This window comes from Peromyscus maniculatus, chromosome 1 (genome assembly GCF_049852395.1).
Source record: "Peromyscus maniculatus bairdii isolate BWxNUB_F1_BW_parent chromosome 1, HU_Pman_BW_mat_3.1, whole genome shotgun sequence".
In the NCBI taxonomy this organism is placed as follows: domain Eukaryota; kingdom Metazoa; phylum Chordata; class Mammalia; order Rodentia; family Cricetidae; genus Peromyscus; species Peromyscus maniculatus.
Window position 1 is genome coordinate 59889033 of NC_134852.1, and position 21423 is coordinate 59910455.

General features: G+C 46.3%; 1 long non-coding RNA gene across 1 annotated transcript; it reads right to left on the bottom strand.

The window, feature by feature from the left end:
- Positions 1-3063: 3063 nt before the first annotated feature.
- On the bottom strand, positions 3064-9464 carry LOC121826044 (uncharacterized). The gene is made up of 3 exons (XR_013049416.1): positions 9321-9464; positions 9035-9190; positions 3064-3223 (listed from the first exon to the last, which is right to left on the bottom strand). It is a non-coding gene; the product is annotated as an uncharacterized LOC121826044 (long non-coding RNA).
- Positions 9465-21423: the final 11959 nt, after the last annotated feature.

Sequence of the window (21423 nt, forward strand, 5' to 3'; positions counted from 1 at the left end):
CCATAGCCACTGCCTTTCTCTGAGGAGTAGAGCTCAAAACAAGGAAGTCGGTTAAGTAAGGCCAAGTGTCAATTCCTTTTATTCTGAAGCCAGAGTGGATGCTCAGGCTGGCCTTGAACCTGCTACACAGCCAAGAAGCCATTGAACTTCTGATCTTGCTAACACTACAACCTAGTGCTGGAATTTCAGGTGTGCCTACCCCACCCAGTTTATGTGGTGCTGGAGACTGTACTCAGCCTGGGTAGCATGCTCCCAATTGAGATACCTCCCGAGTCCTAATCCGGCATCTGGAATCCTTCCCCCTCTTCTTGCTCTGCTGGGATGGAAGCGGAATCTAATTAAGACCTTTGCCGGGCGGTGGTGGCACACACCTTTAGTCCCAGTATTCAGGAGGCAGAGCCAGGCGAATCTCTGTGAGTTCGAGGCCAGCCTGGTCTCCAAAGCGAGTTCCAGGAAAGGCACAAATCTGCACAGAGAAACCCTGTCTCAAAAAAAAAAAAAAAAAAGACCTTCAGAGGACACAGACTGTCCTCACAGTGCTGTCATATTCTTTATATCCCATCTTCCGTGTTCAGTAAAGGTGAAAATAATTAAAATGATACCAAATTGAAAATTTCTAATTTTTATTCTTTCCCACACATGAATGCCTTTTTGGTAAACACCATACATAAAGCTCTTTGTTTTCTTGTTCTTGGTAGTGTCTTTTGCTCATTCTGTGCGTTTGGTATCTGTTTAGTAATTTTCCAGTTGTAAGTCATTTGTGATTATCCATCTGCTCAGATTCCCAAATTTAAAAGTAGGAGATCTAGGCTCCCATGAGAGGTTGGGTCTTAGTCACATTCAGTATTGAAGGGGACAATCTTTTTTAATGCTTTGGGTACAAGTTAATTGACATTGTTGCCTGCCATGTTGGTAAACAAGACTCTACCCTTACCCCATCTAGTCTTCTCTTGCTATCCTAGTTAGCTGGGGGTAAAGTTTGAGTTCACTGCTGTAGATGGATGTCTAAATGGTCTTATTAACTAAAAAACACAAAGCCAAATGTAGGGGTGGAAGCCTCAGAGAGATCAGAGAAATAGGGAATGCCACAAGCCAACCTTACCTGACCAACTCTGCAGCTTCCGAATGAGAGTCATTTCCTGTCTACCCAATCCTATATGCCTTGCTGTTCTGCCATCTGATTTGCTCTCTCTGTCCAGCTACTTCACTCCCTCTTCCTACACAGCTCTGTCACTTTCTGTCTGTCTGTACAGACCTCCAGACCTCCATGGTTAACTAGTGTTGGAAGTAAGGCGTGTGCCACCACACCTGGCTCTGTTTCCAGTGTGGCTTTGAACACACAGAGATCCTGCCTGCTAAGTGATAGGATTAAGGACGTGTGCTACCATTGCCTGACTTCTTTGTTTACTTATAATGGCTTGCTCTTTCCTCTGATCTCCAGGCAAGCTTTTATTAAAGCACAAATAAAATATTACCACACACTGCTAGGCAAACCTTGTAGGAATCCCCACAAACAGCGGAACAAATGCTGGGAAGCTTTACTGGTTGTGTAGTTTGTGGAGCTAAGTGCAGTCATGTAAAGTACAGAAAGGATGGGATGGTGGTCCTGGACCCTGATGCAGGTGCCCTGAGACCAACTGCCACACGACACTTAGGATGAATTAGAACCTTCTGTTTTTTTCCACTGCATGCACCTTTACAATGTTTGTTGAAAGGACCATGGACATTATTGCCAAATCCATGCCTATTGATTCTATTAGGCTGTAGCACACAATCAAATAATGGCCTTGAAGAATCTGACCCTAATGTCACCAGTAGGGCTTGGAAATGATCCTGAATCTTCTTAAACAGTCTCCTAAGACTGGCATTCTTGTCTAGACCCTTGCCTGGGTAGTGAACTCCGAACAGTAGATGCAAGTGATGTGACCAAGCTCAGCCACTCTTTAGCTGTATGTCCTTTCAGCAAGACTGGTTAACTGTGGGGAGTGAATTTGATGAGTATGTTGCAGGCTTCAGCACAGTGACTGACAGAATAGGACAGTTTCCTTGCGATACTGGATTTGGAAGTTATCTGAGAAGTCAGTTTCTTAGGTGAAGCCCAGTATGTCTGGATTTGTCGGTCAAGTCTTTATTCTTCTCATCTTTCTTAACAGGACATGAGTGGTGTGTGTGTGTGTGTGTGTGTGTGTGTGTGTGTGTGTGTGTGTGTGTGTGTGTGTGCGCGCGTGCGCGCTCCCCTGAAAATGCCAGCTCCTGCTCTCACTCTGCCTTTGAAACTACAGAAACCTCTGGAGTCTTCCTCCCTAAGGCTCCTTGCTTTCTCTCCTCCCTAGCTTTTCATGAGCAGAGTTTGCGTGCACTCTGAGTCTTTCTAGCATCCACTACATCGGAATTGTTCACCCCTCGAGTGTCTTTTTCTATTTACATGTAAATTAATTAAAATGAAATTAAATGTAAAATTCCATTCTTCAGTCACAGTAAATAAATTCCTAGTGTCCGCCAGCTATTTGTACTGGATAGTACCGAGTGGTACTGCCGTTGGAGGAGATTCTGTGGTGAAATTCTGGTCTAAACTGCAAGCCCTTCAAACACAGAAGGCATGATTTTAAGAAACATTTATTCTTTCATTTCTCTCTCTCTCTCTCTCTCTCTCTCTCTCTCTCTCTCTCACACACACACACACACACACACACACACACATACACACACACACACACACACACACACACACACACACACACACAATGAACTTGGGTCATATTTCCCCGTAGTCACCTCTAATCTCTTCCCATTGAAGTCCTTCTTCCGTAAGCCTCCCTCCCACCTTCAAGTCTTGATGTGTGTGAGTCCTGCTGTACTTCGTTAGAGGTCTTGCATGAGCATGGGGTGGTGGGGTTACTTGCTTGATTAAGGACCACTTACCAGTGGCTACGCCAATGAGGAATATGGTTCTCCCTGCTCTGGGAACCATTAACCCAGCACTCTGCATCATCTATGTGTATCTTTGCCCACATCTCCACTTTGGACTCTTGTGTTGGGCTCCTAAACATGAAACGGCACCTATCTGGGAATCCAGTTTTATTAGTTCATTTGTAGACCCTGACATGGACCTGTGTGTGAAGATGCACTCTGGGCACAGGGGGACAGTGCTCTGTGGCTTCTTCCCAGGGATGCCCAGCAATCCGTGGCTGCCTCTGGCTGACGAAAAAGGCATTGTGTGATTCTATAAAGAACAACAAACAAAAAAAATTTCTCTTTAGTATAAAGGATTTTTTAAATTAAAGAATATTTCTTGGTAAAGATAAATATTCATAATTGTCAGTACACACAATATCCACATTTTACAGCTATTAGGACCAAACAAATGAGCCCATCTGTTTACACAGGATTTAATTACACAGTTTTGAGAAATGATGCAAATGTCGTCAGAACAAGCAGGGTTCGTGAGCATTTCCTCTGCAGGGAAAATGCCTGGGTCAGGGCTCCCTCTGCTTTCTGCAAATGTTTGATGATGACGTGCTTTTCCAGGTCATTAACCTGGGCACGGCTGGGGGGGAGCAGAATGAAGGGCTCCATGCAAACCATCCTAGGGTCGGGGTGATTGGTGGAGCCAACAAAGAAAAGACCCTCTGTCACTGACCCCTGAGGGAGCATTTGGGGAACGTTAGCGTCTGTGATGGGCATGGTTCAATGCTCCTGTTGTTCCTCGGAGGCCTGCTTTCACTGATACTGAGAGAGAAAGGTGGACTGTGCCCCATGTGGGCTGTTCAACCTGATGCCAGCAAAGACATTCAGGATGCTGTTTGTGAGACCAGGCTTTCAAGGAGTGCATCTACACTGTGTTTCTAGAATGCTTTGTTGGTTTCCGGAGATTTCTATTGTGATCTGTGGCACTATTGTACTATTGTGTCCTTTCTTTCTTTCTTTCCTTCCTTCCTTCCTTCCTTCCTTCCTTCCTTCCTTCCTTCCTTCCTTCTTTCTTTCTTTCTTTCTTTCTCTCTCTCTCTCTCTCTCTCTCTCTCTCTCTCTCTCTCTCTCTCTCTCTCTCTTCCTCTCCCTCCCCCCTCTCCCTTCCTTTCTTTCTTTCATTTTAGAGACAGAGTCTTACTATGTAGCCCTGGCTGGGCTTGAACTCACAGAGAGACACCCTCTCTGCCTCCCTAGTGCTGGGATTCAAGGTGCGTTCCTCCACACTCTGCTCTATGATGTTGTTTAATTTAATTTTTTGCTGTTCATATGAGTGTTTTGCCTTTATGAATGTCTGTGCATCACATGTGTGCCTGGTGCCCACAGAGGCCGGAAAAGAGCATTGGATTCTCTGGACCTGGAGTTACAGATGATTGTGAGCCACCACTTGAGTGCTGGGGGTTGAAGCTGAATCCTCTAGAAAAGCAGCTCGTGCTCTAAACTGCTAAGCCATCTCTCCAGCCCTGGTAAGTCTTGGTTTTATGGTTTAGAAAGAAAAATTTAGAAAAGGACTTTTTCTCATCAGGACTCACAATTATAAGGGGCAGAACCCCAACTTAAAGATGGCTGACTCTCAGGGAACCAGGGGACAGATAGGTCATGGTTAAAATGTCACAGCAGACAGTTGCCAGGCTGCCCACAGCACCACCTTCTCTCTGGGTCTTGATCTCTGTCAGTTTTTCTGTCTCATTCTCTCAAACTCTGGCATCCTGAGTCAGGCCACTCCAAGGTGTGGGCTCCCATCCTCATAGATGAACACACTAATAAAAAGTGTGGGATACAAAGAGAAAAGGTGATCCAGTGTTAGCTGGCATCTTCGTTACAGCAGCTCGGATTCTAGTGACACATAGAATGGACTTGCCTTGCAAAACTCCCACCAAGCCTGCCACTGTGGAGCAAGCAGACATTTGCCAAGTTGAAGCAGTGTCTGTGACACTGAAGTACTCTTTGTCACCTTGCTTGATTGGCAGACCTTCCAGCCATTCTCCTTGAAAGCCAGTTCTATCAACCTGTCAAGGTCACCTCTGTGAGGTGAGCAGTGTCTGTTCCCAATGAAGGCTGAGTGTGCCATGCGTTGCCACCACTGCTTGGCTCTTGAATGCAGGGCAGAGCATTGCTCACTCTAGCAGCCCCAGATGGGACTGGCTGCTGGGATGCAGCTCAGTGCTGCTCAGTGCCTTGTTAGAGAGGTTTAGAGAGGTAGCTGGGGCCACACAGATATCAGAGACACAGAAGATGTGTAATTCCACAGCCTATGTTGCTCTCATTGGATGTCCTACCATCAAGCAGACTGTCTGCCTCACCATTTCCAGCTGAGAACCAAATAGTCTTCATCCCCCTCCCCCTTTATCCTCATGCTGGGGACTACATGTAAGTATAGGGTCCGAGGTATACCTGCTTGATAAGACTTTGGAACTTGATTGCTATGCCAGGTGGGGACCAAAAAGAAGTTCTTAGATCAAGCTGATGTGAACATCACCCAGCCTTGCAACCCTCAGGCAAAGGCTGACAGAAGTGTGACACTGTTTAAATGCAATTCTAAGTTGGTAGTAGCCTGCCTTTTATCATGAAAATGACATTTCAATGTACTTATTTCTCAACTACTGGGTTTTCATCTGAAAAATAGGAGCTCATCGTCTAATTATCTCCCTTAACAAATAGAACACTCTCTGGTACCATCAGTTAGTGCTAGCATGCGGTATTTTTATATGTAGGGTATTTTAGATGCAGGCACAGCTTTATGCACAAAGATACATCATCTACAGTAAGCTAACTTAGAAATTAAATAGGGAAATCAAGTAACTTAAGCTTGAGAAGCTCCAAAAAGGAAAATGATAATGTTATTTTCAAGGATCCGGGGGAGTAATTAAGGTCCTGCATTGAACGATGAGGCTGATAGAATGTTCTCAACTGTGAAGAACACCCATGGAGGCCACAGCAGAGAACTTACAGAGAGATCTGCCTGCTTCTGCTACCCAAGCGCTGGGATTAAAGGAGTGTGACACCATGCGCTGCCCAAGTGACAGGTTTGTTACAGCAGCTTAGACACATTTCAAGGAACTCTATGAGAGCTGGGGTGGTGGTAGTTCACACATGAAACACTCAGGGGGCTGAGGGGGAAGGTTGGTGACTTTGAGGCCAACGTAAGATACATAGGGAGATTCTGTCCCCAAACAACAAAAAGCATTGTATGGCTCTCTTTTCCATCAAGAGACCAATATAACCAGATAGAGCTGGCTTTCCCCCCACATCCCCAAGCAGAGAGCACACAGAGTAGAGTCACACTCAACTCTAAACAAGCAGTTTGCCTTTGCTGTTCTTATTGCTGAGACTGGGGCCCTTCCTGAAACCTGACTTAGGAAAAGCTAGATGATGCCTGGGAGCCCAGACATGACGTGCACAAGGAAACCAGGGTAGACTGTATAAATAAAACAGTGACCAAAATGGGTAAAATAAGAACAGCTGACAAACAATCCTCAGGGTACTCTTCTAGCTCTGAAAAAAAAAAAAAACTACAAACTGGGATGTCAACAGCGTCCAGACGGGTAGAAGATGTGTGAGATGTATCTCCAAACAAGTGCTGGGAAGAATAGGCACTGGCTGATGCTGTCTGAAAAGACTTCCATGATTAGTGTGGTGGCACATACCTATAATCTTCAGGGTCAGCCTGGGCTACAGAGAGAGGCTCTGTCTCAACCTGCCCTCCTCTGCCCCCCCCCACACACACACAAAATGAAACAAAAATACTCTGTAGCAGCAAGGTGCATGTGTTGGCTGGAATCTACCTAGTCTCCATGTGACTCCCTCAAAACCAACTTCCCAAAACATAGGCAGTTAGGAGGGAAGAACTCTGAAGGAGCCGGGGACGGCTTTGTACCTGGCCCAGGTGACTGGTAAAGGTAGTATGCATGCAGGTCATACACGTTCTGTTGGTCACCAAAGAGGTTAAGACTGGGCATTGTTGGGGGGGGGGGCTAGAAAGATGTCTCAGAAGTTGAGAGCACTGGCTGGCCTTGCAGAGGACCTGGGTTCAGTTCCCATCACCCACATGGCAGCTCACAACTGTCTGTAACTATAGCCCCAGGAGATCCATCACCCCTCTTCTGGCTTCTCTTGGCACTGGACACACATACATGCAGGCAAAGCACTCATACATATAAAATAATTTTTCTAAATAAAGAAAAAAGACTGGGCTTTGGACTGGATTGCCTTGACTTCAGAACTACCTGATTGGAAGCAAGTCACTTACAGTTTCTCTAAGTGTTAGTCTTCTTTTTTGGAAGTGAGATAATTACAAAGCTATCTTAGGCCATTTTTCTTTCTTTCTTTCTTTCTTTCTTTCTTTCTTTCTTTCTTTCTTTCTTTTCTTTTCTTTTTTTTTTTTTTTTGCCAACAATACAAGGCCACAGAGCAGGCAAGGCCTCAAGAAACAAAGTTGAATTTGGATCATGGTTTGTGAGGTCTGAGGTCTAAGGGCTACATCTGGGGTCTTTGTGGGACAAAAAACATGTAGGAAGAGACAGGAAGCATCCATGTAGCTGATTCCTCTGTTCTATCTCCCTCTTCTTACAGACTCTTCTTGTAAAGATCCCATTATAGGGGATCCTTCCAATCTTATTGGCTTCATATCACCCCTCAAAGACCCAGCCTCTTAAGACCATGGTCTCCACTCTTGTGAACAGTTCACAGCAATGACTGGACTCCATCATATGCTTTGGGGGGCGGGGACAAACCCTGTATAAACTAAAGTACAAAGCTCCATCTTAGGGCAATTGAAAGAGAAGGGAGTAGTGTGCCTGGCACAGCCCTTGGTGAACATAAGCCGTCTTCATCTTCAAGTTTACTGCTGTAATTGCTACTATTATTTTTCCTTGTCCTAAGGCAATCTCTGCACCAAACATGCACAAAGATATTGTCAAATCAGCACAAATGTTGCAAGCACTTAAAAAAAAAAACAGTGTGTGTGCATGCTTGTGGGTGAGTGTGTGTGTGTGTGTGTGTGTGTGTGTGTGTGTGTGTGTGTGTGTGTGTGTGTGTTGCTTATATGCATATGCATAAAGAGATCAGGAGCATCCTTGTCATTTTCAGGTAACATCTTTTTTTCTGTTTGTTTTGATTCAGGGTGTCTCACTGGAGTTCAAGTACCAGGCTGGCTGACCTTCAAGCCCCTGTCTCTGCCTCCCCAGCATGGGGATTATAAACTCACACTACCACTACCACATCTGAATTTTTCTTTTGTCTCTGAGACAGGTCCTTACTATGTAGCACTGGCTGTCCCGGAACACACTATGTAGACCAGGCTGGCCTTAAACTTGAAGATCCACCTGCTTCTGCCTCCCTGCCCAAGTGTTGGAATTAAGGGCATGCCGCCCCATAACTAGCACATCTGACTTTTTTTTACATCAGTTCCAGGGATCAGACTTAGGTCATAAAGTTTGCAAGGTAAGTATTTTAGTGGCCTCAGCCCTCTTTAAAAGTGTATCTTGGCCGGGCTGTGGTGGCGCACGCCTTTAATCCCAGCACTCGGGAGGCAGAGCCAGGCGGATCTCTGTGAGTTCGAGGCCAGCCTGGGCTACCAAGTGAGTTCCAGGAAAGGCGCAAAGCTACACAGAGAAACCCTGTCTCGAAAAACCAAAAAAAAAAAAGTGTATCTTAAAGGAAAATCATTAAATTAATGGAAAATCAGCCCTGTAATATCCAAGATCAAATTCCTGTGACCTTCAAATTCTGTCTGAAAGGTAACAAGTGGGGTTGTTAAATTCAACTCTCATCCTTTAAAACTCACTGAAATGAATGCTTCTTATTCTTTCTCATATCTTTGTCTCTCCTTTCTGTGTGATAAGGAAAAAAAAAAACTTTAGGGAAGAAAAAGTTACCAGATTTGTAAACCAGTTTTCCAATTACTAAGCGTCTGCAGAGAGAGGCGCCATAATTGCTCAAGGTGAAGGCAAGGGAAGAGATAAGGAAGTAAATTATCCAGAGGATCGATGGCAGGAGACTAAAAATGCAGGCGCCTTCTCCCCCATCCCACCTGTCAGACATGACGGAATGAAACGGCACGACTCACCAGAAAATACTTAGCCGCAATCATCCTTGGGCAGGCTTCTCTCCCACCTCCACATCCACAGATGCTGCAAGGGATAACTATGCCATGAGGGTCCAAACAAGTGAACGATGAGGGCCAGCGGGTAGAAGTTCTGCTGACTGAATGGCAAGGAAAAGCCTAGTACAAAAAAATGTAACAAGGGAGATGCTAGGGGACCCTGACCTGGGTCTGGTACACTCTGACTCATTGTCTCCCACTTGTCTTGTCTTGGGGGACCCTGACCTGGGTCTGGTACACTCTGACTCACTGTTCCCCACTTGTCTTGTCTCTGATCAGACTCCACAAGGCCAGATTTGGACAAGGCTGAGGTCTATGGACCATTGGCATTGACTTGGCATTGAATATCTCCTGACTGATCTGGTGATTTCTTTTTTCTTGATCAAATGAAGGTTTCTAGCCTTGGATTTTTTTTTGTTTGTTTGTTTTGTTTTTCGAGACAGGGTTTCTCTGTGTAGCTAGCCTTGGATTTTTATGAGCACATGGGATTTTATGAGCCAACATAACAGTAGCCTTCTAGAATTCACCAAGTTGTAGGTTTTTAACTCTTTACTGTGAATGAAATCCATTCCAGTTGGGATAATGTTTGACTTTGCATATATGCCTCATACTGTTGATAAAGTGTTTATTTATTCAACAAACATTTCCTGGGTAGTATCTGGGCCAGGTATTCCACAGGACAGGGCAATAAACTAGACAGATGCAGTGGCTGCCTTCATTAAGTTTATGATCTACCAGGGGGAACTATTAGGCTATTGTGATAAGAATATAATGAAGCTAGTGTTAACAGCTAACAGTAATTGAATGATTGTCAGGAGTCAGGTACAAAGTACACTAACATGCATTAACTCATTTAAGGTAGAGAAGGTTGGTAATACTCTTATTGTTGTTTCACACATGGATGAGGGATTCAGTGGATGAGAGAACTTCCTGCTTAAGCATGAGGACCTAAGTTCACACCAGCACCTTCAAAAGCTGCATGTGGTCCTGAGCAGGCCTGTGATCTTACAGTGGGAGGGGGCAGAGACAAGAGAATCACTAGGTTTGCCAGTGATTCAGAGAATCTGTCTCAAAGGAGCGTGATAGAGTAAGACACCTGATGTCCTCTTCTGGCTTCTTCGTGCATGTGCATCACCCCCTACATGCACAAGCACCACACACACATACACACAAACACACACACATACACACACACACACACACACACACACACAGAGAGAGAGAGAGAGAGAGAGAGAGAGAGAGAGAGAGAGAGAGAGAGAGAGAGATTGTAGGTAGTACTGCAGAGCTGGGCTATGAACTGGCATGATTGCCCTCAGGGATGATGCTTTTAGTCCCTCTGCTGTGATTGAAGGAGCTCTGGGCATATAGGGTAAAGGGACCCAATTCTTTAATCTGGCCTATATACTTAAGGAAGAAATTCTGCTGAACCTTGCAAGACAGACAAGGTTTAGCCTCGGAGGGACAGCTGTGTCCAGCTGCAAATCAGAGAAGCCTGCCATGCAGTGAGCTGCTGTACAGAGTTATTGCTGGTAAGTGATTTCTAGTGAGAGGACTGGGTGGCCAAACCAGGCCATGACAGGCTCCCCTGGCAGCCCTGACATGGACCAGGCCTTAACTTTGGTTTACTAGAACGGGCTGGAGCTGAGCAAGCAGTTCTCAGGAAAATCACAACTTAGGGGCAACCTGTAGCATGAATCTTAAAAGGTCTTATTAATTAAATCAAACCCAGAGCCAGGTATTGGGGTGAACACTGGAAGATCAGAGAGACAGAACAAGCCACAGCTAACCTCACCTGGCCAACTTCTCAGCTGATCTTGTTTCCTCAGACTGGAAGCCTCTGTGTCCTCATATCTGAATGGCTCTCAGCTGAACTGTGCTGCTTGAAAGCCTGAAAGCTTAACCAGCCAAATGCTTCTAGTTTCTGGTTCTCATGCCATCACTCCCTGGGATTAAAGGCTCGCTTTCTGGGATTAAAGGCGTGAGTCACCATGCTTGGCTGTATTCTTGAACACATGGATTTCTGCCTCTGGAATGCTAGGATTAAAGGCATGTGCTACCACTGCCTATCCTCATGTCTAATATTGTGGCTGTTCTGTCTCTGACCCCAGATAAGTTTATTAGGGTACACAATATTTTGGGGAACACAATACCACCACAGCAAACAATCAACAGGCGCCCCCCCCCAGCCTCCTGCTGACTCAGCAGGCACCCCAAGCCCCTTCTACTGGCTCAGCAGATGCCCCAGACTTCTGCTAGCTAAAGACAGCTTTTCCTACCATCTTGTCAACAAGCCCCTAGATACTAGACCCCCCCCACCAGCCCCTAACCACTACAGTCTCTCACCAATCAGCTCCCAGACTAATCTTACCTCCACCAATCAGTCTCTAACCACTACAGCCTCCCACCAATCAGCCCCCAGACTAATCTTTCCTCCACCAATCAGCACCAGGTTAATCCCTCCTCCCTGGAATTCCCCTAACTCTGCTTAAAAGGAACTTGTGACCTTCTTTTGGGGGTCACTATTTGCCACATCAACATGTTGAAAATAAACGCTCTTGCTAAATTGCATACGTGGCTGTTGGTCTTTCTTGGGGTCTTCTCTCGGACCCTAACAATAGCAGTGGTCCTAGGTAAGATCCAGGAAATCACAGCTCTGGGTATCAACCTTTTCCTTTTCCTGACTTCTATACATAACCAGTTCCTGCAGATGAAAGGGAACCTGGGGTGGAAAGGTTTTGCTCATATACCTACTTCTTAGGAGGGAGGAGAGGCATCTCACGGGGTCCCCTTTATAAACCATTAGCCCACACTGGTCTATATGCCTTTCTCCAGACCACCCACTTCCTTCCTTGAGACCAAAAGGTCTCCAGGATTTTGTTGGGGAGGAAAAAAAGTGGGTTTTTGAGTAGGCAACCAATGACCTCTGCCACACTAGACTGAAGTTCTACCTCATCACATGTGTAAGAACTTGACAACCAACCAGAACATAGCAAGATAAAGGGGCCAGAAGAAGCCCAGTACGGGAGACAAGTGTGAGGGATGAGACCGGCAGCAAACAGAGCCTGAACAGCCCTGCATGGCATCCTAAGGAGTTTCCATGGACCCCGAAGATGAAGGGGACTCCACAGGGAATTTAGACAGGTCAAAGGTCTGTGATGACTGCTTAGAAAAGTCATCCTGACACCTCCATTAAGACTATTTGAAGACAAGAAGGATGAGAGGCGATGCTGTGGAGGGGAAGGGAGGATTGACGGTGTCTGGGTCGCCCAGAGGATGGGGATGGAGAGAAGGAGACTGTCATTGTAGGAGGTCAAATCTCGATGATGGATTCAGAAGCGAGGGTCCAGGAACTGAAGACCATTATGGATAAATAGTATCTGGGTTTCCACTAGTAAACACATCAGCATGGCTGCTGAGCCATGAGCGGCATTGCAGGCCTACAGTCTTGTGTTCACAGGCTGGATGGGAGACTGTGAGTTCATAGCCAGTCCAGGCTCCTGATGCTGAATTGACAAAAATGACCAAGGTGGGGGGGAGGAGAAAGAAAAAAGAAAACTATCAAATCTGCTTTTAAATTTGAATTTTATTTATACCTGTTATATATGTGTATGTATGCCCATATGGACTCATACCCCCAATGAGTCTGTCATAATTTGAAAATATTGGAGTCAAGTGCATTTAACACAGGTCAGTGATCAAATATACCAGTTTAGCAATACAGCACACTGTGGATGGTCTATTGTCTATCTCCCAATCATAACGCTGAATGAAAGTGGTGGCTTGAAGCTGCCTGGCACCAGGAGAGAAATGTGCCCCTTGCTACTAACCCAGGAATAAAACCAAAATTCCCAAGCTTGCAGCATGCTTATTCTGAGTGCATGGTATAGCCCACCACTGTACATTGAATTTGTAAGTCAAGAACTGTTTATAAAGAAATTCCATTGACTTATAATAAAAATCCACTGTCCTCTGTCTCAATACCTCCAACAGTGCATGCAGCTTGATCAAGTTGTCTACCTAATCTCTGAGTTGTTTCTTCTGATGTTTGTCTTCATGCATCTAACAAATAACAATTGTTCTATTATTTCTTAACCTCTAAGGAAGGTAGAACTTGGGTTTCTTCCTAGTGTCACTTCACTTTCCCCTACAAATGAACAAGAGTTCCCTCCTCTGAGCTTGTTGGTATCAGTAGGTATCAGAAATGGGGTTGAAATGCTACCCAGCATTTGTTTTATGGTGGTCATGTGAATGCTCTTAAATGAGACATTTAGAACCAAAGGGTTACAGGTCTATTCTCATACAAATGTGTGTGTGTGTGTGTGTGTGTGTGTGTGTGTGTGTGTGTGTGTAGAGAGAGAGAGAGAGAGAGAGAGAGAGAGAGAGAGAGAGAGAGAGAGAGAGAGAGAGAGGTTGAAGCCAGTGTCTTGTGCCCAACAGGACAAGCTCTTTCCCACTGAACTTTATCCCCAACCCTATTCCAGCTCACTGATAGCAAACTGCCAACCTTCCCATGAACCAAAGCAAAGCACTGTACAATTCTTCACTAAATACGTAAATATTCGTTCACTGTATTTCAGAATACTGTCTTGTCCTGCAGCCTTCAGATTCCTGTGTACAGGCTGCTCTCTGGGCTCTTGTGTTTGTGTAGCTGTTTCTATTGAACAGATCACCCTAAGATTTGGGGCTTAGAAATAGCAGTCAGCTATTCAGCTCACAGTTCTTCAGGTTGGCCAGCTGGGCTGGTCCTCCTTGTTTGGGCTAGATTTCTACAGCTGTCTTCAGTAAACTGACCTCAGTTATGTGGCTCTCAAGAATAGAGGAGCAGTCAGCTCTTAGCTCCTAGCCACCACCATTTCTCATGCTTTTGTACCTTCCAGTGGGTCATCTCAGAGCTTATGGTGGTGACACAGAGAAGGGAAGGAAAAAATATCCAAGGTCCAGGACTGAGACTAGAGTTGCAACTACCTTCTTCCAATCACATTCTACTGGCCAAAGAAGGCACACACCAGTCAAGAAGCAAGGGGTTCGAAAGCAGATTTCATGCCTTTAAAGTAAAATGTTATTCTTTATTATGTGTGTGTGTGTGCATGCATATAGATGCTTGTGGGGGGCAAGTGCAGCCCACATGTAGTCATAAGAGGGCAACTTGTGGGAGGTGGTTCTCTCCTTCCACCACAGGGGTTGTAGGGATTGAACTCAGATCATCAGGCTTGGCAGTAGGTGCCTTTACCTGCTCAGCCATCTTGGGGACCCAGATTCCCTCTCCTGATGGAAGAATTAAAAAGTCACTCTGCAAAGAACACAAATACAAGATGGTTGCCAGCTTCATGTAGTCTACCAGGTTGGTCTATAATTCGTTCCTGGCATTCCCCTTCACCCAAAGCCTTACAGTTTGTAATGTGTGTGTGCACACTACAACTTTAACGTGCAGGTCAGAGGATAACTCTGTGAATTAATTCTCTTCTTCCACCTTTAAGTGGATTTGGAGGATCGAACTCAGGACATTGGGCTTTCAAAGCATATGCCTTTATCCACTGAGCAATCTTGTCAGCCATGCACCAGTTTTTGCTGTTGCTGGTTTTGTTGTTGCTATTGTTTTTAACAGATCAGGGTGTGAGGGGAGATTTAATTCCCATCCTGGCCTGCTTCTTTCTTTTCTCTCTTCCTTCTTTCTTTCTCCTCCTTTCCTTTCCCTTCTCCTTCTTCTGCTCCTCTTCCTACTTTATTTTCTTCTGTCTTTATGGCTGGGGTCTCAAGTAGCCCAGGCTAGCCAAAAGTTCAATAAGTAGCCAAGGATGACCTTGAGCTTCTGATCCTTTTCCCTTCATGTCCTGAATTTTGGGAGTATGGGTGTGTGCTACCACACCCAGTGTTGTTTAACTGGTCCTGGGGGACTGAAGGCAGGGCTTCCAGCCAGTAGGCAAACACTCAACCAGCTGAGCTACATCCCCAGCCCTGGTTCTGATATTTCTATTCTTCTTTTAAATTAGATTTATTCATTTTCTGTGTGTTTTGCCTGTATGCCAATGTCAAGATTTGTACAAGACCAAATGTACTATCATGGTCAGTTATAGTAGCACAAGCCTATAATCCAGAGTTGGGAGGCTGAGGCAGAAGGATTACCAGTTCAAGACCAGCCCAGTGTGCACACTAAGACCCTGTCTCAAACAAAGCAGGGCAAAAATCACAGAGGAGACTTAATTGGATATAGGTTGAGAAAAGAGAATGATGCCTGAGAAGTCCTTCATATTGATCTTTTTTGACCCCATGATTGTTAATGAATAGGCCAACTGACAGAGACACCAAAGGATGGACATCTTAATTGGAAAGGGAGCACATGCCTCTGGAGGGCTGTGCTGGCTCTTTCTTATTCTCATCAGAGCTATACACCAAGGCTCTGCTGAGCACGGTGTTGTGGTCGGCTCGTACTAGGAAGATTGGTTGGTGCTCCTTACAGGACACTTACCAGAGTAAATGGTGGCTCTGGCTGGGTTCCTGGGTGGTGCTGGGGAGTGGAGCCCCTGAGACTCAATATGGTTAACGGCTGTGAGCGGTTAAGACTGCAGGCACTGCTGGGGAAGTATTCCCAGAAGGCTGTTTGTGCTCCGCATTAGGGAAATTAAGCACTGAGGATGTGTTCAATTTAGATCCATCTGTCTGTGCACTGCCTTTTCCTTCTTTCCCTCCAGAAAAGACTACTGTTCAAATCAAGGCACTTGATGGTCACTTCAAGTTACTGGAAACAAGGCATTTGCCAGCTGGGCATCTTGAAAAGCAGAGCAAAGCCGCCTCAGTCTAGCTGGTGAGGGTCTCTGCTCAGGACTCGATTTGGGAGGACATGAGAAATGAGTCGAGAGCAGTGTGTCTGGAAAAAAGAATGGCCCTTGTTAGGAAATGGCCTCCCATGCTATCCTCTCTAGTCCTAGAGAGCCATGCCATTGGATCACAATAAGAAAACCAAAGCACATTCTGGGTGTGCCAAGACACTTTTTACTGTAATACTCAGTGTTGGGTCATGAATTTGTTATAGCAGGACTGTGAATCCATAAACCACCTTGTAACTAAACTATATCAAGGACCAGCCAGATGGTTCAACAGGTAAAGCCATTTGCCCCCAAGCCTGAAGACCTAAGTCGGATCCCCAAGATCCACATGGTAGAAAGGGAGAACTGACCACTGCAAGTTGCCACTGACCTCTGTGTGCACTCACACACATCAATACATGTAACTAAAAAGTTTAAGAAATCATCCATACTGTAGAAGTCCATAGAGCTGTTATTAAAACAAGGCAGACCGTTATTGTATATTATATATTTATATTATGTATTTATTATATATTTATATTATGTGCTATATATTTTTTATTTATATTTGTCTTTTTTTTTTTTTTGGTTTTTTTTCGAGACAGGGTTTCTCTGTGTAGCTTTGCGCCTTTCCTGAAACTCACTCTGTAGCCCAGGCTGGCCTCGAACTCACAGAGATCTACCTGCCTCTGCCTCCTAAGTGCTGGGATTAAAGGCGTGCGCCACCACCGCCTGGCTTTATATTTGTCTTTTTGAGATAGCATTTCTTGTAGCCCAGTCTGGCTTTAAACTACTATGTAGCCAAGGATAGCTTTGAATTACTGATCCACCTGCATTTCTTGTGGAAAGAGAGAATGGAACTGTAGCCTGAATGGTGGGTGTTTGACACTCCCGGACTCAGACATGCCACCTTCAAAACTGAGACTCACAGCAGCAGTCATTCCCTGTTGCCTCACTTTCCAACAGTGACTTCCAACACCGACAATCTCCATCCTCCTCACCAGAAGTCACTTCCAGAGCTCTGGATGACACTGAGCACGCTCTTGGTATCAGAATGCTGGAGAAGTATAGAAAGAGAAATGTCTCTCCTGGGCCATGATGTCTGCACTCCATCAGGATGGCTGCCCTCAATCTGGCTAGGCACTTGATGCATCACTGGGGGCAGGTCTCAGCCCCTGGGTGGCCTGGGTCCCCTCAGTGTGATGTTAGACTGCAGGCAAGCGCTCAGAATGGAAGAGGTCACTTCCTCTGAGTGACTTGAACTCTACAGAGTCATTTTCACTATTGCAGATTCATGGCTGCTTCTGAGACTTAGTGGGCAGGGGTGGGGTGGCTAGCTGTCCTAAGGGTGCAGGATAGTTCCTAATTAAAGAACCAAGCCGGGCGGTGGTGGCGCACGCCTTTAATCCCAGCACTCGGGAGGCAGAGCCAGGCGGATCTCTGTGAGTTCGAGGCCAGCCTGGACTACCAAGTGAGTCCCAGGAAAGGCGCAAAGCTACACAGAAAAACCCTGTCTTGAAAAACCAAAAAAAAAAAAAAAAAAAAAAGAACCAGCCACACTCTGTGATCTTTCTTATAAACACTTAAAGAGGAAAAAATCTTGCTCATTATTTCCTGGCTCTGGAAACTATTTTTTAAGGACTCTACCCCCCCCCTCCTCCTCCTCCTCTTTCCTTCCCTCCCTCCTTGTCTTTTTCCTTGGTTAGGTCTCAGGTAGCCTGGGCTGGCCTCAAACTCACTATGTAGCCAAAGACAGCCTTGCCATTCAATACTCTTGTCTCAGCATCTTGAGTTCTGCGGTCCCAGGCATGCACCATCACATCTGCCTGAGGTGCTTCATCTCTTTTCCACTCATGTTCTTGAATCACCCTCTCCCAGGAAGTTATTTGCCTTTATCCATTGAAGGCCAGCTCCTGGCTGCCCCCTTCTGGGGTCGCCTCTGACTAAGCTCAACAAAACCCAGCGATGGCCATTATTTCACATCTCCTTGTCTCTTTGGTGCCCAGGGAAGAGGATGTTAGAATTTCTGGATTTTGTTCCTACCATGTGTCGTGTCAGGCATCCAGCCTTAACAGGGCAATTGCATGACTCACCCTCAACCCCAGCCTGCTTGGCATTGTTACTCACTCCTGTCTCAGTGATGACACATCTGAGACACAGCGACATTAAAATGACTGTGCAAACCCCACAGGCTTGTTCAGTCAGAAGTGACCCCCAGGTTAACCTGTGTCTAATCCCCCAAACAAAGGCTTGTCAATCCAACTAAGTATTTAACCGATTCTGTGGCTTTGGTGAGTGTGATAGAGCTGGTCAACTGACACTCAGGCCGATTCCCAACACTCCTGTCACTCTAGGAAGGCCCTTCGGACTTGCCTGCCATCAACTGTTCCTCCCACTCCAACCACAAGCAATGACTATTTCTCTCCCTCACGACTGAGTCAAAGTCTTGTTCATGCTCCTCAAGCACGGACCTATTCCCACCTAATCTCTCCCTAGATTCGTCTCTTTAAAAAATACTTTTTACACGCATGAGTGTTTTGCCAGCCTCTGTCTGTCCCCTGCGTGTGTGCTGTGCACATGGGAGCCAGAAGAGGGCATTGGAACTGGAGTTGTGGATGTTTGTGAGCTTCCATTTAGGTGCTGGGAGTGGTCCAGATCCTATGTATGAGCATCCAGTGCTCTTACCTGCTGAGCCATCTTTCTGGCCCCTAGATTTGTCTTTTATGAAAGATTTGCTTAAACAGAATGACATCATCCCTTCTTTCATTTAGCATACTGATTTTTAGGCCAACCCATCACATACTGCTATCATTCCTTACTTTTCACTGGCTCACACTTTTCCACGGTGGGATGCTGCACTTGGTTCTCCTGTTCAGTAGTCGATAGTGGACAGTTTCTACTCGGGGTTCTGGTGCTGCTGGAAGTGTTCCAGTAGAGTCTTGGTGTGAATTTCATGGGCTTCAACTTCTCTTGGGCATATCCTTAGGGGTGGAATTGCTGGGTTGCTTTGCCACCTCCTCCTCTTCTTTCTCTTCCTCCTCCTCCTCTTTCTAATGAGAGTTTAGACTTGGAATTCATCTTTGGGGGAGTGCAAAGCTCCTGGTACCTGAGATGGCAGTGTGGTGTCCTGGTGTCCTTCTGCTCACAGAGCTGTCAGAACACAGCCATAGACAGAATCCTGTGTGTGATGTGGGTGTCACTCCATGTATAGGGACACTATCTGTGTAATTGTCTAAGAACATATGTGATTCTGAGAAAATGTATAAGCGTCCCCAAACACTCCCCTATTGAAATGTGTCTTTAAAACGAATGTCATTATTTTTATGTTTCTTAAACAAGGACATCAAGATGCTATTTAAATTTGTGTGCAAAGATGGCTTCTATTTATGAATTCCCCTTTCGGGATGGGAGAAAGATTATGATAAACTTTTATGATAGAAAGCTCTCAGAGCTGAAGAAATGGCTTAGCAGTTAAAAGCTTGCTGATGTTGCAAAAGTTTGGTTCACACCACCTACATCAGGTGGCTTTGGCTCACAAGTGCTTGTAACTCTATTTCCAAGGGATCTAACACTCTTCTAGCCTCAGGAACCTGCACACATGTGATGATATACATACATACAGGCACACACATATACACATAGAATAAATCAGTCTTTATTAAAATAAGGAAGAAATGTCTTGATGTACACCAGAAAGGACTTTGACTTTAGGGCCCTGATGCCTAGGTTTTTAAGGCCTGTGCTTAGAGAAGGTTACTTAATAGCACTGGGTAATCCAGATGTGAAGGCCACAACACATCAGAGTGATAGTCTTATGATATGGTCACTTTGGTTGTCAGACTGTGGCCAGAACTTGAGAGATGCAGGCTGGGGTGGGTGAGCAAACCCAGAGAGCTATCATGAGAACACAGGAAGATCCTCCAAGTCCATCATGCAGCCTGGGGTTAGATCATGACCAGCTAGCAAAGGGACCAGTAGGGTGGGCCTTGAGACACTTGTGGAGTCCAGCCCCACATTCTCCAATGCAGAAGAGAATATACCAGGGAACCAAAGCATCCATGCAGTCATCCCTGGGGAAGCCGGGATGCTTAGCTGCCTCTTCACTCAGACATTGGGAAGTCTCTGGAGAGCAGAAAGGAGCAGAGATTCACTTCTCACCTTGCCCAAACCATCAGCTGTGGCCCAGCTGTTGCACAGATTCTAATTGGTCTTAATAATAAAAACTCGAAGCCAGATATCGGGGTAAATGCTGAAAGATCAGAGAAGTAAAGCAGCGATCCTGTATCCACTCACCTTATATTTCTGTCTCCACCTCCCATGTGCTGAGATCAAAGGCATGAGATCCCAAGCCCTGGGTTCAGAGGTATTTTGTGCCTCTATGGTTAACTAGTGGCTAGCTGGGCACTCTGATCTCCAGGCAAGCTTTATTTGTTAGAGCACAAACAAAATATCACCACACCCAGTCTCTCTGATCTGTGAAAGGCAGCATTTACCTGCTAATGAGCTGGCATGCTGGATTGGGAGGTCTCACTGCCTGTCCCCACTTCCAGGGATTACATGGTTTCCCCCACCTCCCCCATCCCATGGAGCCCAGTGATCTCCCCATTATGATTCATGCACATGTTTTTCACCTTCCCTGAAGGGGCTGGGGACAGCTGTTCACCCCTCGCCCCATCTACACAAATGTCTCACTGTCAGGCTACCTGGTCCACTGAGGAGGAGAAGCACATTCATCAGAACAGTGGATGGAATTCTGGGAGGGAGGTCTAGCCATGCAGGAAGGTGGTGGTATGAACCCGAGACCCTCTATCCACGGCCTTTGAATTTATACCTGTGCAGTGGAGCCTCAGGCCACACTTGGCACCCTTGTGAGACCCCCACCAGGTAGTGGAAGCTGGAAGGGCAGGATCAGAGCCCAGACAGAGGCTGTGGCACCACAGGGGTGATTACCTGGCCATTCCGGTCTGAACTGGCTTTCCTTCTGGTTCTGTTTTGTTTCTTTTTTTCTCAGACTGAATGCATGTAATTCAAGCTATCGACAAAACAAAACAAATGTCCTTCCAAGGGGCCATTGGGCAAAAGGACGCCTTCCCTCCCCAGGGTGGTGTACCAGGGTAAGGTAGCCAAGAGGGGCTTCCGCTGAGAGGAGGACTGAGGAGAGAGTGCGCCCACAGAGGGAAAAAAGACAAGATGGAAGGCAAAGACCAAACCACAGAGAGTGGGAGAGAAGGTGAGGGAAGGGGGAGGAGGGCAGGGAAGGGGGCGGAGGGGAGGGAAGGAAAGGAGGGGAGGGAAGGGGGAGGGGAGGGAAGGGGGAGGAGGGGAGGGGAGGGGGAGGAGGGCAGGGGAGGGGGAGGAGGGCAGGGGGGGGGAGGAGGGCAGGGGAGGGGGGGGAGGGGGAGGAGGGGAGGGGGAGGAGGGGAGGGGAGGGGGAGGAGGGCAGGGGAGGGGGAGGAGGGCAGGGGAGGGGGAGGAGGGGAGGGGAGGGGAGGAGGGGAGGGGAGGGGAGGAGGGGAGGAGAGGGGAGGAGAGCAGGGAAGGGGAAGG